The sequence below is a fragment of the Poecile atricapillus genome, chromosome 7 (genome assembly GCF_030490865.1).
Source record: "Poecile atricapillus isolate bPoeAtr1 chromosome 7, bPoeAtr1.hap1, whole genome shotgun sequence".
In the NCBI taxonomy this organism is placed as follows: Eukaryota; Metazoa; Chordata; class Aves; order Passeriformes; family Paridae; genus Poecile; species Poecile atricapillus.
The window spans coordinates 12,700,488-12,718,779 of NC_081255.1; positions in this window are offsets into that span (position 1 = coordinate 12,700,488).

Sequence of the window (18,292 nt, forward strand, 5' to 3'; positions counted from 1 at the left end):
ATACTGGACTAATACTGCTTTTTTTTTCCTAAATTAAAAAATTACACTATTGCAGCAATGGAAACTGCAGCCTGCAAATAGAATTCATGTTACTCAAAATTAGTCTTTCTATAATTCTAAAAAAATAGAAATTGTTTTAGCAAGGAGAGATTAGGGATTTGCTGTTTCTTTTAAATCTCGACCAATGCTAGAGACTGTAAGCTTCAGAAAACTTTTGTCATACAACATCAGTTTTAATGCAAAGAATATCACATTCCAAAATGATGGGATTTCTCTACCAGTTGAAGTTTGAAATCTTTACCTCAACATTTAAGAAGTCTGACATTTGAAACAGCACTGTTGTAAAATTTTAAAGTCACTATCCCACAGACAACTATTCCAGCTATTCTCGTTATCACTCCATTGGTACTTTGCAAAACAGAAGCAATGTGACTGATTTGGATTTTCTGCCTATAAAAACTAGAACTAAAAAAAAAACCACAAAAACCCCCCACTGAACCAAAACCAAACACCAGAAATTTTGTAATGCTAATTAACAGATCCACAGAAAATTGGTAGTAATAAACTGTCATAGCAAAGGTTCTGGAGCAAATCAGTAGCTTACCTTGGAACAGAGCCTTTTCTTTGGCCTTGAAGATAAATTGTGCTTTGCCTCGGTTGCATCAAGAACCAGGTGGTTCATCCTTAGTTCTGAGCCATATTAAAAACATATTTCTATTAATGTCAGGTGAAGTGGAAATGGACAGATTTAGTGTAACACTGGATTCCACACTGAGAATCTCTGCAAGGACTGAAGTACAAAACCAGTTTTTACAGTTTTTAAGGAGTCACATAGAAAATGTCAGATAAAATTATATATTAGTGCCATTAAAATAACTGGGATCTAGGATATCAAAAGAACAGCTCATCCTCCACAGCCTTAGTAAATTAGCATTCCATGTTGCCAAATGTAAGCCTAATACTTAATAACTAATAAAGTTTATTTTAGATAAAGCCAGCAATAACCTCTCTGCACAAAGGTATGTTTGGGATGATAGGAAATATCCATGTTAATTAAAAAAAAAAAAAAAAAGTTGGAAAGGATTAGAGATGTCAGCTGTCTACCTCTCTGCACAAGCAAAGATAGGATATTTAAGTATCAGGGTAAGCGTTCATATACCAGGTATATGAAATTTCTGACATAAATGTGTCATCTAACAGTTTTTTTACCTTTTACCCTAACCAAGATCCTGTTGGAGTACCTAGACAAGCCTGTGTTAATCTACTTTTTGAGGTGAACCTTTTTTTTTTTTTGAGGATCCATTTTCTGCCTGTCCTTAAAGAACTCTTGACCTTTTCGATAAGTCCGTAAGCATTACAGTCAGGACTACAGGATTCAGGGGTTTTAAATAAAGTTTGTCATACTATGAAAAGGTTTCCTGCTTCTGTTTCTTCTTTTTCCAGTTATACTTTACAAATCAAGATATACTCTCAGAGCATGAAATAGCCAAGACATGAAGCCAGTTGGGGTTTTTCCTGAGAAAATTAATTACCATACTCACACCATCACCATATACATCAAAAATCTAAACAGCACCAGTCACAGAGAGAGGAGATTCACACTTCAGTTCCTTTTTTCAGTAGTCTGTTATTCACACATAATGGTCTGAAACAACCAGTGTACCCAGACCTTGGTCGTGCTATGCCTTTGCATGATTCCACTGCTGTACAAAACGTGTCTTTCTATATTTTTTGTACTTGGAGTACTGGCTGCAGGGAAAGAACTGCAAGTTTCATTCTACCTCCTTTTACAGGCTTATAACTTCTTCCAACTGCATCTATTCCTTGTACTTGTCATCACCTCAGAGATTACTTTCTCTTGTAACTAGCCTCCAATTTCTCATTTTATAAAACATTCTCCAAGTACCTTATTGAAGTAGGGAATGTAAAGGGAAGTGGATTATATTTCACCCAAAAAATTAATCCATGCTCTTGGACTGCTCCACCCAAAATAAGTCAACACACACAAATAAGCACAAAACATATTTGCAACGTGTTGTGTGTGTGGTGCAAAAATGTTGATTCATACCACACTGATCTAAATTCTGTATTCCTTACATTTAATAACAAGGTGGGTAATGAGTTTACATTACAATATTGTTAGAGGTGAGGAAAAAAAAACTCTTAGGAAGAGAAATATTTAGAATTACAGTGGTGCAGATTATATTCTATGAATCGCTGTAAAATCTCTATAGGAAAGCTAGGAAACAAAGTGTAATCCCAATATTATTGCATTTTACAGGTTTGTATTTCAAGAATTTTTCCACTTTATATACACAAACAGGGAAGTGTGCTGCAAAAGATCCCAAGGCTGTTGCACATATTGCAAGCTACTGTGTATTGCTCTCTTTTTTGTTTTACAGCAATTTACAGCCTAAGGTTACAGCTTTTCTGAAGCTGTAGGCATCTGAAAAACTTAAGTGAACTATACTGAATGTAGTATCTACTTTTCTGATTTTCTTGAGTTCCTTAGGAATAAGAGGCAGAGCCCTATAAACCTATAGAGAATAGCTAAAAAACACTCCAGTGTTGCCCATCCAAACAAAAACAATGATTTCCACACATGTGAAGCATTTAGAACAGTTACTCAGACTGCATCCTAAACATTCTTATTTTACTGTAACAAAAACTGTACAAAAATAATGATTTCAGATTAATGATTAAATGTGTTGGAATTTTTTTAAACTATAATTCTAGACAGAACCTGTGTAGCTTAAAATATTCCTTTATGATGAAAAAAAACCACATACATGTTCACGCATTCTAGATGGAATGTTATTCATCCTATACTTCATTATAAACCTAAGAAAAACCCTCATAAAACCCTTCTATCTAAATTATCTTCGGGAAGATGAATTCATGATGGACACTATTTCCTGTAGACCTAATCTCCTTATTAGTTGACTGAACAGTTTTGGCACATCCTCTCTCCCATTTTTCACAGCCAATCAATTCTATGTGGATTAGATGTGGAGATGCACTGTAAAAGAAACAGTTATTTGAAGGCTCATTCCAAATACATCTTTTCCTACTAGTTTAGGTTCCTGGTGCTGACATCTTCTATGAGCAGAAGCCCCTCTGGGCTTTCAAACAGGAGTTGTGCTTGAGTACAGGAAGGCTCTTGGCACACAACAGAACAGTTATTGGTACAAATTCCTTCTTGAATTATAAGAAAAAGGCATAAAGACAACCCTATGTGCTGCCTGTAGCTCCTCCAGTGCAAGGACAGTAAATCCTTCTCTTGAATAATCCTCACCTCTTATTGTAGAGGGAGATCACTGTATCCGGTGATTTTCAGACATTACTATTGTCCTGTTGTTGATGCAATAACTGCCTTAAAACTTAAGAACATGTTCATAAAAAATGCTGTCCTTAGAAATAATTTGAATGTAATTTCTTAACAGATACAACACATTTTGAATTTCTGGGAGAGAAAATAGTCACTTAGGTCCAGATTTGCAAAGGTCTTCAGACATCTTAGTTTTACTGATTTCAAAATTAATTCCTCAATGAGTTAGAATCTAACTGCTGGTGCAGATCTGGGAAATAATTGATGGTCCAATAATAATACACTGGTATTTTCAAAATGATGTAATAAATTATTGATGTCTTGGTGTGGATCTGAAACTTACTCAAATGAGCAACAACCCAGAAACAGACTTGCAAGTTTGAGGTTTTTTATTTCTGCCTGTTTTTCTCTCTTTTAATCCTTGCTTGCAAGACAGGCCTTGGTTTTCATTATAGTATAAAAAAAAAGTTACAAATAATAGGTTTTTATACTTTTAAATGGATGATAATTCTGATAAAAAAGGAAAAAATCAGACGGTTCCAAAGAAAAGGGAAAAACTTAGAAATTTATTCTAAAAATGTCCATGTGAAGCTTGGAAGTTATTTAGCTATTTAGCTTCCAAGGGTTATACTTTTGTTTTACTTTGTTGCATAGCAAATATGTGAAGTTTACAATTTGAGTTCTTTCATAAGCCAGTCTTGCCACATGGTTGTGAAAGCCATGATGGGTTCTGATTATTTATTTATGCATGATCAAGCGATCTCAGATTGATAGAAATAGATTCCTATTGCAAGTTGGGTTACAAACATGCCTTTGAAATTCTGCTTTCAATCATGTGTTGTGGCAGTAAAACCCACTGTGGCTTGTGCTTTGAAGGACTGTTCATAATTTTCATATAGTATGCAATGAATCCTTAAACTGCTCACTTGAGGATGATAGTTAACCTTTGCAAAGGATTGAAAAACACTACAGACAAAACAGTATCTCAGGTATAATTAATAAAAAAAAAAACTTGCAGCACTTCACCTTACCAAAAAAAAAAAAAAAAAAAATCATTGAACTGTATGGCTGTATAAATAATGGAATTTTAAATCCCTGTCTCAAAATAGGTGCTGGAATTAATTGATACTTCAGGATTGACCCAAAATGCATATGTTCTCTGTTCTCACGTAAAAATAAATAAAAACATTTTAACTGGGGAGGGGAGGATTTTAAGGGGAAAAAAAAAAACCACCCCCAAAGCTTTTAAGTTTCTTTTGGCTTCATTTGGGAGTTTTTAAATATCACACAGAAGTATATTTTCAAAAGGAGAATAAATCCAAATTAAACCAAACTATTTACACCTAAAAACAACTCATACTTTCAAGGTTCATTCTGAGAAAAATGGTCTGAGAATTCTATGCACGTTCATGCAACATTTCTATTGAACCAATTTTAATTTCTGTCCAGTATTAAATAATCCGTAATTCAGTTAAGCAAATTTAAGGTGGTAAGGAAAGAAAATAGGGTCTATTTCCACATTAGCTTGTAAATGAGACAGAGCTCTCTAATAATATATTTTATGGAAAGCAGACATTTAAGCTTTATATTCCAAAGAATCATCTCATTTTGCATTGCAGCCCCTCATTCATATCCCAGTCACCATCCATAACTGTCATGGAACATTTTCCTGCCAGCCTTCCCACTCCTCATATAGTGGCATCCTTCTTCCCATTACATGTCATTAGCAAGGAAAGGAAAGCAGCCACTCCAGGTAAGAGCAGAGCAGCACAGGGGCAACATGACCAGCAGGTCTGTGAGGAGAGGTAAGGACAACACCAGACAACGAAAGGGTCAAACAAGAAAAGCATCAATTAGGGACTGTGTTAGGCTGCTCAGGCAGGTACAATAAAATTATATTATAACAGAAGGACTAAATGCCAGAAATTTTGTCCCAAATGTAGGCAGCAGAATAATTGTTTAAAAATAACTCTGTAAAGAAACAATCTCTCTACAGCTTTCAAGGATCAATATAAGTTTTAAATAGATACGGATACAATGGGATTAATTGAATGCATCTGATATTAAATCCTCCTTTCAAAAACAGAGGTTAGTGTCTGAAATTCAATATATTGTCAATTTAACCAGAAAGTGCCCTTAGAAGTTACAAGTCAGAATAGCAAATAATATCTAAAAATTAATGGATCTTTGTGCAGTGTGACTTAAACTGGATCTTTGGTGACCACTTGAGAATGTGCTGAAAGTGACTACACAGAGAGGCATTCAGCAGAAAAAGGAAGCTAGAGACAGAAACAAGGATGTTTTTTTACTAGTTTCTTCTTTTCACAACATTTTTTAACATTACCAATAATTCTGTGTTTAAATATTCAGTAACCATTTTCGTTTGGCTGTACTTGGCACAACTGTCCATTTACCTGAGCTAAATACAAGGGAATACAGAGTGATTCAGGATCCTTTTAAGAATATATCAAAGGGTCAATAGATACATAAACAAACTCAAGGGTTTACTAGGACCTAAAATATTTGTCCAGTAATTTTAGGGAAAACAGTACTCACAGACTTCTCTTAATAGCAAAGTAGGGAGAGATGTTTTGTTTTGTTTTTTTAAAGTCACTTAAGAAAAGTCAAATCAACAGCAATCTCTTTACATCACATTTAATACTTAGAAATGTCCAGTTGGTCTGGAGAACCTGTGGACATAAGCAATGCAATGCTGAATGAAAGAGGAGATTTAATATTTTAATTTATTTAATGGCAAAGCAGGGGGATTTCCTATATACCTCCTCCAAATATTTTACATTTTTCTTCTAGGAATAATTCTTCACCATCAAAAGGTAAATTCCATGAAATTTGAATTAAAGAGACATATTCTAATAGCAATAAGCCATGCCAGGGTGTGCATTACTAGAGTTTTTGGTAAGCCCTTCAACTGATTGAAAGGTGTTCAGGCTATTCCTTTGCAGCACACCCAGGACATGCACCAAGAGCCCACAAACACACATCTCTGAGGGGCTTATTACTGATACATATTAATCAGCGTGGCAGTCTGATGTTGGTTACTAATCATTCCCCCACATCTGGAGAGGACTGGAAAACAAAGATTTTGTTTGCAATTAAAAGATCTTTAGGGTCTTGAGAGAAGCACAGGTTTCAGTCCAAAGAGGCAGTACTTTCAGAGTTCCAATCAGCATTTAATTTTGCTAACACAAGTGACTTCAGAGAAATGTGATTCTACACCAAAACCTGATCATTAAATCAAATCTGAGATAAATTGATCCTACAGCGCATCTAAAAAGGGCAATAAAATTATCATTCTTTAGATAGAAATCCTTCTTATCTCAACATATTTTTTGAGATTTCATTTCTTCAAGAGCACTTGGCGGACTCTGCTACATTTACTTTCCCCATTTACAAATCAGAGCAAACCTAACAAAAAGGTGTCTAAAAGAAACACAATTCTTAGTCTGTATAAATTCATTCATCAGTCTGTACATGGTGTCTTTTACCTGAATCTTCATGTTTTAGAAGACATTCTCCTGTATTCCTTGTAGAGGGTCAGTGTGCTAACTCAAACATATGTGTACAATGTGCAACACTATTTGTATTCACAGCTTAAAACATTTTCTTTGGCTGGTGAACTGAATGAAAACAAGATCCCTGAATTACATGATTATTCCATTAAAAAATAATTTGATGTCTAGTTCATTATGAAGCACAAGAGCTACACTGCATCTGTTCTGGAACTTGAGGGTTCCTACAGAATCCTGTGTGATTTGTTTATGATGTGGCGATGATTGACTGTCAGCTACTAATAAATGGTAAATAAAAAAGTAACATGTGATATTAAAGTACTACATTAGTTACATTGTGATTAAATTACAGTAACAGCACCAGCTATAAACCTTTATAGAATCTCCTCAGCCATGCAGTAATTCTCCTAACTATACTATTATGTAGAGCACAAATATTTCTTTGTAAGTCCAAAGCAATACATCAGGGAAGCATTTACTGCTAAAGCTAGATTGAGAGTAAATGCATCTTGGGTTGCTATGAATAAAGCTCTAGCTTCTCATTACTTTATGACAAGACACAGAAATTCACTTTACTTTTCATTTAAGCTTTTCTGCTCCAGTTTATAGATGTATGCCTTCACGCTTTTATTCCCTTCTCGCTTCAGCCGTACGTAATAAATGATTATAAATTTTCACATTTGACCACCTCTCTGCTAGTCTCATGCTTAATGCACAAAGTTAGGAAGCTGCAGGTAAAAAATTCACAAACACTTTTATTTATGATGTTGTCCTTGGTAACGGAAATTTCAATGTACTGAAATGAAAAGTATGATTAAAGGGATACGACGTCCTGACAAGGATAGTAGAGGGCAGCCTTCTATTTCCCACTGAAAATATATAATACTTTTTTGACATCAATTTCATAGAGAATAGACATGGGCTAGTCATGAAAAAAAAAAGACACAAACATGTTTCTAACTTCACTGTTGTTCTGCTGTCTTAAATGAAACTTATTCCAGAAATATTTTGTCTGAGTTACAAAGCTTTCAAGTCAATGTCAGGCACATAGATAATTATGTATAAACAAGATACTGTGCAGTTAAAAAAAAGTCTTACTGATATTTTTCTGCAAAATTTAAAAAAAAACAGACCATGTTAAGAGAGAAATTATTTCCTCATTTCCTCTCATCACCTTCCCAATCATTTTACCTCTACAATAGGATTTATTACATGAAGCTTTTGTCTGGTTTTGATTCTAAGTTCATTTTAACTAACTCGTACTATCCTATGCAGCTGAAAAGTTGTGACAGACTCAAAACCTTTTTAAGTAGTACTCTAATAATGACTGTGTTTTTTTAATTAATCTTTAAACATATCAAAATAAAATTTACAACATTGATAGCATTGTTAATATTTTTGGGTAAATGGGGAAACTTAACATTAGGGTCATCTTACTAACACTTATAGTTTTAGGTTACATGAAAAATAAATTAATCTTAAATCTCAAAAGTGAAATATGTCTTCTTGAGCAATTTTTAAAATAAATCACTTCATTTGATTCTTAAAAGCCATACATCTAGTTTGCAGGTGCTATTACCAATTGAAATAATGCTATGACTTAATATCAAATGCCTGCTTTATCAAATGCCAGACAAATATTCTGTCCAATTTCCAATGGCACATATACAAATATAGAACATTCTTTTGAAAAATAACTGTTGAACTACCACATTCCAGAGAATAAATCATGTTTCAATGTATTTTCAAAATATTCAGTACAATAACGAGTCTACATCTAGACTTTTTAGGAAAAACCGACAAACCAAGCTATGGAGAGGAAGGGGACATTTCAGAAGTTCTATACAACAAACACTGAACTTTGCACCACCAAATGACTGTTTCAAATCCTGCTTGGATTGGTGCAAACTAAAACTTGCTTTTCTGCATTAGTTACTTAACAATATATACACAAAGCTCTGAGTTTATATTCCCTGTCAGGTGTGTCTGTGTACAACTCAGACTGAATGGGGTTTTGTGACTAGCATTAACTGGCATAGCTAGAGAGAAATAGTAATGACCAAACTTTTCTTCTAATCCTGTGAATTTCTTTGATAATTCATTTGGCTGGGCAAATCTAGCAAGTTTCAACTTTTCTTTAACTAGTGCTAATAATTTAAAGAAACAAAATATATCAGTATTAAAAGGTTGTGCTTTTTAAACTTTTGAGGCATTGTTTCCCAGACAAGGAATGGGTATTTTTTCTTTGCCTTCTAACAAACTTATTAACCATTTGTTCTGTTGCAGTTACCTAGTCATTGCAAAAACCTCCTGGATGTACAGTCAGAATGCTTTTCAGTCTGTTTGTGTAACAGCATTATAACTTTCTCAATAATAGAAGCTACAGATATTTTGTGACAGATTCTATTTTTTGCCTAGCTATCACAAACCCTAAAAAACACAGTGTTTTATGTCAGTTATTAAAAAAACCCCTCATGAATTATAATGAAAATAAAATTGCTGAGAATTATAATTTGAGTGTCTGTCTTCATCCATTTCAGATTTACTGTTACTCTGATATTTTTTCCTCCTACCTCACCACACAATTACAAGCTACTGTAATTATTAGTTTTATAATCATTGCCATTATTATACCAGCAATCTACATTGCTGAGCATTCTGCATAGTGTCCTTACTGAAGCACACCCTACTCTAAATGCATTCTAATATTCGGAGTTGGAAACCTGACAAAAATGTCCTTAGAGTAAACACATGGGATCAATTATATGAAATAAAGCGTACAGGTTAGAAGTACCGTACCACAGCAGAGCTCATGCTTTCTTTTTAACTTGCTAATATCTGACCCCTTTAAAAGCACTTTCATCAACATTCACATATTACTTTTTTCTTTTAGCCTTACCATTTAACAAGCTGCAAAAAATGTTTAGCAATCAATTATATACATCAAGTTGATATGCTGCAGGACTGAGGGTCATTTAAGCTTACAGCTACAGCTGAAAGAGTTTGGGAAAGCCACATGGGAAGCAAACTCACTTTTCCCTTTTAAACTTGCAAGCAAAAGGACAGCTTAATTAACCCAATAGAGAGTGTCTCCTCAACCTTTCTGAAGTTCCTGGTGAAAGCACTGACAACTGTTCTTTTGGGCCTTAAGAGCATTTGCTTTACATCTTCAGGTTTCAGCTGCGCATACATACAGCCCCAGTTAGAAATGTCACAATCAAGCAATCACATTAGATAAATTTGATTCTGATCGCATGGCCTAATCCCCTGCTGGAACAATAACCTAAATCTGGACCTGGCTACTGATGTCTGGTATGAGATATGGGTCAGTGAACATAAGTGCTCTATTTGTAATCATAAAAAGAGAGATAATGCATAGGATGCTAAACTATTGCTTTGCCTCCCCTTCATCTTATGGAGAAATTGATGGTCCATATTCTCCAGAAGGATAGGGAGAGGATGTGGCTGATTAGGAGTCAGGGGTTTGCTCTAACTATGCACCTTTTAAAGAGATTCCTTTCCTCTCTTAGCAGTTTTCAGAAGAATATGAAGAGTCCCTACTGTTCAACGAGGGCATTGCGTTTCAGGGAGGAGAGTTTGCCTCATTACTTTGTTAATCACTACCCAATTCATTGGAAGTTCTCAGGCAGCCCAGCACGGCTTCTGAGACAGCTCCGTGCACTCCCCTGCGGGTTCCGATGCGGGACAGCTTCTTTGCTTTTGGACAATCTCCAGGAGATGTCCTTGCAGAGGTCTTTGCTAGTTGCCTGCTAAACTGGTATGAACAACTGTAGTTTTCTCTTTCATTGCCTCTGACAGGAACCAGGAAACTTCATTTTACTGTGAATTTACTTTTGCTGATATTAATCCCATAGCATCTTATTAGGGTAATCACACTCTCTTCAGGACAAACGAACAAACAAGGCCATTTCACTGATGTACTTATTTTCAAATATATGCTTACTCATACATCAAGTATACAGTTAAATTGAAAGTATAGTTTAGAAACTTCTTTTTTCTTCGCAGTACACTCCAAAAATAGGATAACCAGAATTCTTCCAGAGCCATATATTAGGTGAGGTGCAATGGGCACACACTGGTCACAGTACATACCTTAAGAGCATCCCAAGTATTCTCAGAGCCTTGGCACAAGCGCTGCAGAATTAGCAAATGTCCAAACACCTCAGATCCCACCTAACAGACATGTAAGGGTTCCAGGGAAAAGACCTGTGGAAATTTTGACACATGGTAGCTCTGTCCAAAAAATCTTTTATTAAGTATGTATGTTCAGTAGTTGTACAAGACAAATACTCAAGGGGGCTTTAGTTTGGAAGTAAGATTATTGTTTCTTGCCAATTTTTTTGCTGGTTCTTAAACTGGGTATTTATCTGAATCACTATGGATGCATCGATCTGACTCCAATCTGAAGTTACTGAGGTTTTATAAGACAGCAATAAAGCTCTCTTTGCATTAACCAGCCAAGCACATCAACATTTTAATGAACTGTTTTTACATGGTTCGTTGAGTAGCTCCTAGTCGCCCATAATACAAATCACTTCTCCATCACCCTCACCCCTCTCAAACAGGCTCTTCCTCTCAGGGTGTGAACTGGAAACGGAATGGCAGTTCCATGGATATTCAGCAAATATGACACCCTAGGCAGTGCAGCTCCCAGCAGTACCAATGCTTAAGCTATTGTGTCATATAAAGGAGATCTCCAGCAGTCACAAGCAGTGAAGCAGCTGCACTGTAATCACCAAGCAAACTGCTCGGGACCTCAGGAAAATCAACCTCTTAGAGCTACCGCATTGCACCGCAAGGTTTCAGACAATGAACTACAGTGCTGTATGGCGGGCTGGGGGAGCTCAGTTGTCATTAATCATAGAATAGCCCATCTCCCAAACAGGTATTTATTTTATATTGACCTAAAGGTTGAAATAAATTATTGAAATCAACATTAGAGTAGACCAAATCTCCTCGGAATAATTAAATTACATTAATGACAAGCATTTTGGTGTATTCTAGTCAACCTTTAAAAAGCAACATAAAAAGCATAAAATATTTATTGTTATGTTTTCAAATAGACTTCATGACACATTATGTATTTTTGAGATTAAAGATTACTTCTAACACATGATTTAATAATGAATGCAAATTATAAATGAATATTTAACAAACCATATCACATTTTATGTCTTAACATATCCTTTGTCATTACTGTAACTGAATGAGAAATGGCTCTGTGATGTATTGTCCTGCTGCCTAAGGTCCTGGTGTTTTTACCTTGATACCACCTCTAAAATAAATTAATTTGTTAACATTTAAGAACTCTGTGCAAAAGTTGGCATAAAACATTTATAAGTCTGCTTATGATTGAAGGAGCCATGCACTAATCAGGTAATATTTATTGTAAAAATAATTTATTTGGCCAATTGTTCCATAAAAAATAAGATTTGGAAACGTTTATTTCCAAACTTAGTTTAGGATTAAGTTGTACTAATGGTACCATAAAGATGTTATATAGTGTTAATATAACCTGAGTATTAAAAACATAATGAATATGCTATTTATGAACCATTAAGTTTTACCTCAGTTTTACCTAGAATAAACTTCCTATCATTACAGATCTATTAATAACTTTTCAGTCATCTTTTCCGTCTCTTTATTTCCTTCTTTGCATTCCTCTGCATGGTTAGAGTAATATTTTTGATATTTGCAGAATTAACAAAAATATGTTTTAAAGAGCACTATTTTATTTTATTCTGAGAAATATTTTTTTAGTATTCTGTGTGCTTAAGTGACTATACAGATTACTATCACAGAAAGACAAATATTATTTTTGTTTACTTTTCATTAGTATTTGCAATGTCCTATCTATTCCTATTAAATTTATTTTGATGTTGCAGATAAAAAAATGCAAGAAATATAGGCTTCTCAGTTTAATTTTGTTCAAGTGGCCTAGTTCAGACTTTCTGTAGAGAATAAACCACACACAACTTAAACCAAAACTTGGCCATTATGTTGGGTGGGAGTTTCATGAAACTCCCCAGCAAGTTTTAGTGATTGAAATAATAAATCTCCTATCTGTCACTGCTCAGCTGAGCTGACTCTCTAGATCACTATCCTAATTTAATCAGCTGGGAATGAGAGAGTAAGTTATAATCAGAGCTTGTCTAGTAATGTTTGATACTACATAACATTCTAAATATTTAAACATTAATGAACAAAAATTGAAAAAAAAATCTGACAAGAATTTTCTTCTAGTAGCCTTTCCAATGCAACATTTCCACAACATTTGTGACCCAAATACAGCATTCAAAGAAGACAGCTTCAGTTATTTTAGGAAAAAAAGAACAATAAATTAATAATGGAAAGAGGAGGATGGGTGGGAAAGGATCAGATTCAGAAGGAAACTATGACTAAAGGACAGTGAGGAACAATGAAATGACTACCCATAGGTGAGAAAGAAATTGAAGAAATTTTTAGAACTTAATTAACTGGCAAGACAAGTTTTATGATGGCAATCCTTATTCTCATTGTCTGTCTGGAATGCACCATCACACAGAAGTTTGGGTGCTCAATTTCTTTCAGATTTTTTATCTATTTTGTCATGTTTCCCTGCTTCTTCCTGTAATCTTCTCCCAGTCATCTCTCCTTATTAATATTGTCATTATTTTCTTCACATTTCAGTCTCCAATGTTCTTTGTCATTACTGTTCTCTTGTGTTCACTTACAACCATTTCTGTTGTCTGCTATGCAAAGTCTTTTAAGGCTTATCTCATGAACAATTTAGGGATCACTCCTATTTAGGCTGCATCTCAGTTCAGATTCCATTTCTCATCTGCTCTCATCACCAATTTTCCTTAATTTCATGACCTTTAAAAGAGATCTAAGAGTTTGCAGTACTACATCATGGACTGAGAATACAGTTTGCTGCTTAATAGATTTGGAGAAATCTTAATTTAAATCATTAAAATTTTTCAAGAGTGCCTAATAACTCAGTTCAGCCTTCACAATTATTGGCATGATAAAGTGTAAGGAAGCAAATCCTGTTAGAATGAAAAACTAGCTGTTCACTGAAGGGTTGTATTTTCATGTCCCTGCTGATACCAAGTTTTGTGACTGATCTGACTAATCCTAAGCTAACCATAGTACAGTAAAATAAAAGGTGAGAAACACAAGTGTGTGAGAGTTATGCGATGTTTACCCTTGTTTTCAATTTGAAAAGCTACCATTCATAAGACACAGGGTTGTCCTTGTGTTGATCTCTTCACATGTAGACAAAAACCAAAGCTGAACTGGATGACAGACTAGTTTTGCTCAGTAAAACATTTCACTTCTCCACAGTATTATTCATGACCCAGAAAGCTTTTTTCCAGACCTAAATACAGGAGAGATAACAATATTGTTTCTCTTTGCTGAATTTTTTCCCCACACAATTTGAGTTTTCCCTGAAACACAAACTCTGCCAAACACTTTACACCAGTGTCTTTTCCATTTATCAAGTGAACAGCTAATACTGGTGATATAAAACATCATACCCAAGACAGAGAGAATTTAAAAGCCAAAACAGCACATGAGACCTCAATGTGAGAATTAAATAAACTTCGTTTTAACTGCATATGTTCTCAAAGTGTTGGCACATTATATCAAGCCTGATATACTTTTCAAATCTGATAGGGGGTTTTTGGGGTTTTTCTTTGTTTGTTTGTTTCTTTAGTTTTTTTTTCCAAATCATAGGACAACAAACTCTATAATTCCACAGAAGGATTTCCAGGAAAGATACATGGATTTGCATGCACTACTGCCATTTTTTCTAAAATTTTCAACAAGCAAAAGCCTCCACTGAATACCCTAACATTCATTCTGGGCCTTACTCAATGCCCATTAAAGCCAACCAAAACAACTATAGACTTCAGTAACGTTTTACGTGAGGCCCCAAGGCAGCCAATGACCATAAATCAGCAGTCTCACAGATTCTTCTCTCTCACTCAGCTCTCCTGAGCTCTCTTAGAAAGCTCATGGTAGGTACAGCCTAATAAACTACATAGAACACGTTAAAATGTTAAGCAGCACTGTACACTAAAGCAAAAATCATGAAAATCAGTTCACCCGTGACACCACAGAAATTGATTCAAGGTTCACACAAACTAGCATTAGATTCGTGTTTCTATTGCATCCATTGTGCCTTGTGCCTAGTCACAACTTCTGCTTTGAAAATTAGAAGCAAATTCTAATTTTCAAAGCACAAATTCTCATTTACAGCCAGAGAAAAGGAAAGCAGCAAATTTTAGATATGTGAGAGAACACGAAACTGATAAGGGAGAAGAAATGGATGAAAATCAAACAGCTGCTTCAGAAAGTGGCTTTCAGAATTAGCACCTGAAAAGTTAGAAATGAAGAAAACAAAAATAATTCCCAGCTGAAGAAGAGACAAAGAAGATAACCCTCCCATAGGAGCACAGCATGATAAGTAGCCACAGGGAGAATCACTGTGATCAGTCAGAAAGGCAGGAGAGTTATTAGCTTAGCCCTGAACCTCCTACTTAATGTGGGGCCAGTGGTGATAGTTAACAGACCCTGGCTAAGGTGACAAGCTTTGGACCTGCTTGAGGAAATCCAATTGAGAAGCAGCCATGAGGAACAACAAGCTAGAAACAGATGTTTCAGCTACCAGGATGTGCACACATTTAACCTGAATATGTAGAAAAAATATTATTTTCTATAGATAGTGATTTCCTCTCCTTCTGCAGCTCAGGTATGTCAGATCTCATTATCCATAGGTAAAATATTTCCGTCACATTTTGGAATGGATCTTAAATTCAAGCAGAACTGCGTGAGTTGTGGCTACTGAATGAAGGATTAAAGGCACTGGATTAATATTCTGAAGATAATTTTAGTATTCAAGCAAAACAAGGCTTAAGTCATGGGAATACAAAAAGTGAAATTTCAACAGTTAAAACAATTACTGGTTCCCTTTTAACCAAGCATAAACCATCGGGAAATCCAAAGCTTTCTTTCAGCTGTCAATTCATATTTAGGCAACTAAATTTGATCACATGTACACGTACCAATAAATATCCAGACCGCTGCCAAAATGGGACAGGAACAGGTTTGTCAGGAGCTAATTACACTCAAAGGCAATTTTGCCAAATACAACAAACAAAATGTCAGACTTAAGCTGGTCTTTTGTGCATCTCTGGGTTCCTTAGCACATAAAGGAGAACACAAAAGCCCTATGGGATGTTAATATCATATATACAACATATATTCTGGTGCACATTTGCTCTTGCAGTTCTATAAACCTCATTAACATTCATGTAAACTATATATGCACCTCAAGAGGAGAAAATGCCCTAATAGGTGGATTTTTACAAGAAATTTACTACTCTCAACACAACATATGCCTGTTCCAGATTTCAAATACATCCCATTTTGGGGGCGTACAACATCCCTAAATAGTTACTACTAAATTTGTTTATGGTTCTACATTAAAAAGTAAAATAAATAAAACAGAAATGAATACCACTGAATGTCTAAAAAAGCCTATCTCTGAGCACACATGGAACAGTGAAATATCTTTACAAACAACATATTCTTCTATGCCTTTCTTAACTTCCAAGCTTATATACCTTTAGGGGATAAGAGTAACTTAAGCTGCTCTTTCAACCTCTTAATTTTCTGTATTGAAAATAAGTTAAAGTGATATAAATTTATGTTCTCTTTTGCTGCCATGTCCAAAGAAAATAACCTCGGTCATTTCCAAGATAACAATAAAATAAGAAGTCCCTGAGGAAAGTTGAATTTTTTTCATGGAACCATAGAATCCTTTACTTTTGGAAAGACTTTTAAGATTGAGTCTATTCATTGCTTCTAATTAGAGTATAATAAATTACTCTGATATTTAACTGAAAACAAGACCAAGGACATTTTCAGCTGCCAGTCTCCATTTAAATAATATCATGGGGGCAAGGCAGAAAATATTAGTACATAAAATTTAAAACTTCTGAGTTCTAAATTCTCAAAAAAAGGAATGCTAATTACTGCTGTTCTTCCAAATTAGGAGCACTAAAGGTTAACATAAAGATATAGAAATTTTTGTTAAATATAGCCTAATAGCATATGGTTTCTTGTGTTCCCTTCAGAGGAACTCAGTGGTCAGGAGGCAGGAATCTTTCATAAATACATGAATATTTTATTTCACCCACTTCAAGATGCTACAAACTTCTCCCAGCAGAACAATAGTACAAATTCCCTAAAATACAACAGATTTTTAAAAAATATGTGTGTTAAAGTCTGGACTGAATAAAGTATCTGCTCCACTTGCATATAGTGTGCAATTCAGATTATTCTCTTCTCTTTCTTCTACCATCATTCCATGAAGATGTTATCTTTAGTGAGAAAAGATTGTGTTTATACAACTATCCCTTTTACACATGTAAATAAATAGAAGGACCCTAACATCAAGAAATAAAACATCATGCTCTAAAGCAGAGTAATTAATGTAAAAAATATATTAATCTTTGAAATCCAAGTAAACTGCCGAAATAAAATCAAATATGTAAAAACAGTTTGCATCTCTTTTTAAAGTTAATTATTTTCATTACCTCCACGTAATATTTCCTTACATTTTAAGTAACTGAAAGCATAACATGGTAGAATAACTAAAATAAAGTTGGTATCTGACAGCAAACATGCCAAGTTTCCTGTGAAGTTCAACCATTAAAACAACAATATACAAGAAAGAATAGATGTGCCTGCAGGAAATCTAGAGATGCTGGGGTTTCACCACAGTAGCAGAGTGTGTCTGTTGTGTACTGTGTGTTGCAATTTCCAGTCCTATGTTTCTTTACTGAATACTACAGAGGTGTTCTAAAACATTTAAAATTATGTATGTAACATAAAAGCAGTAGTAACATTATCGGTCTTCAACAATGATGGGCTATGAGGACTTCTAAGAACAAGAAAACCACTGATTAGGAAAAAGCATCAGAAATCAATCCTTATTCCTTGAAATCAAATTATCTTTTATCAGGATATGTGAAAATGTAATAATAGATAACTATCATTTACATGGTATTTCATATGCAATTCTCTGCACTGAGGAAAATGGGAAGTCTTCATTATTCATATCTTATACTGGAAAAAGCTGAAAAACAATGCATTCATGCAAGAAATATCAGAATATCTACCCTGAATTTCACTAGCCTAGGAGATCAGGGCAGAGGTAAATAAAACCAAGACATTCTAGCTTCTATGCCCTTCCTCATAAACAAGAGGTGATAGGGTTGGTTAGCACACCACTATTGCAAGCTGCCTTGGCATCTCACATGTCTTTCTTATAGCTGGGTCTACATGAGACAGTTTTTGGCACATTCAATTCCAACCCATTCAATGGTTCGTTCCTTATTTTGAACACAATTATATTAAATTT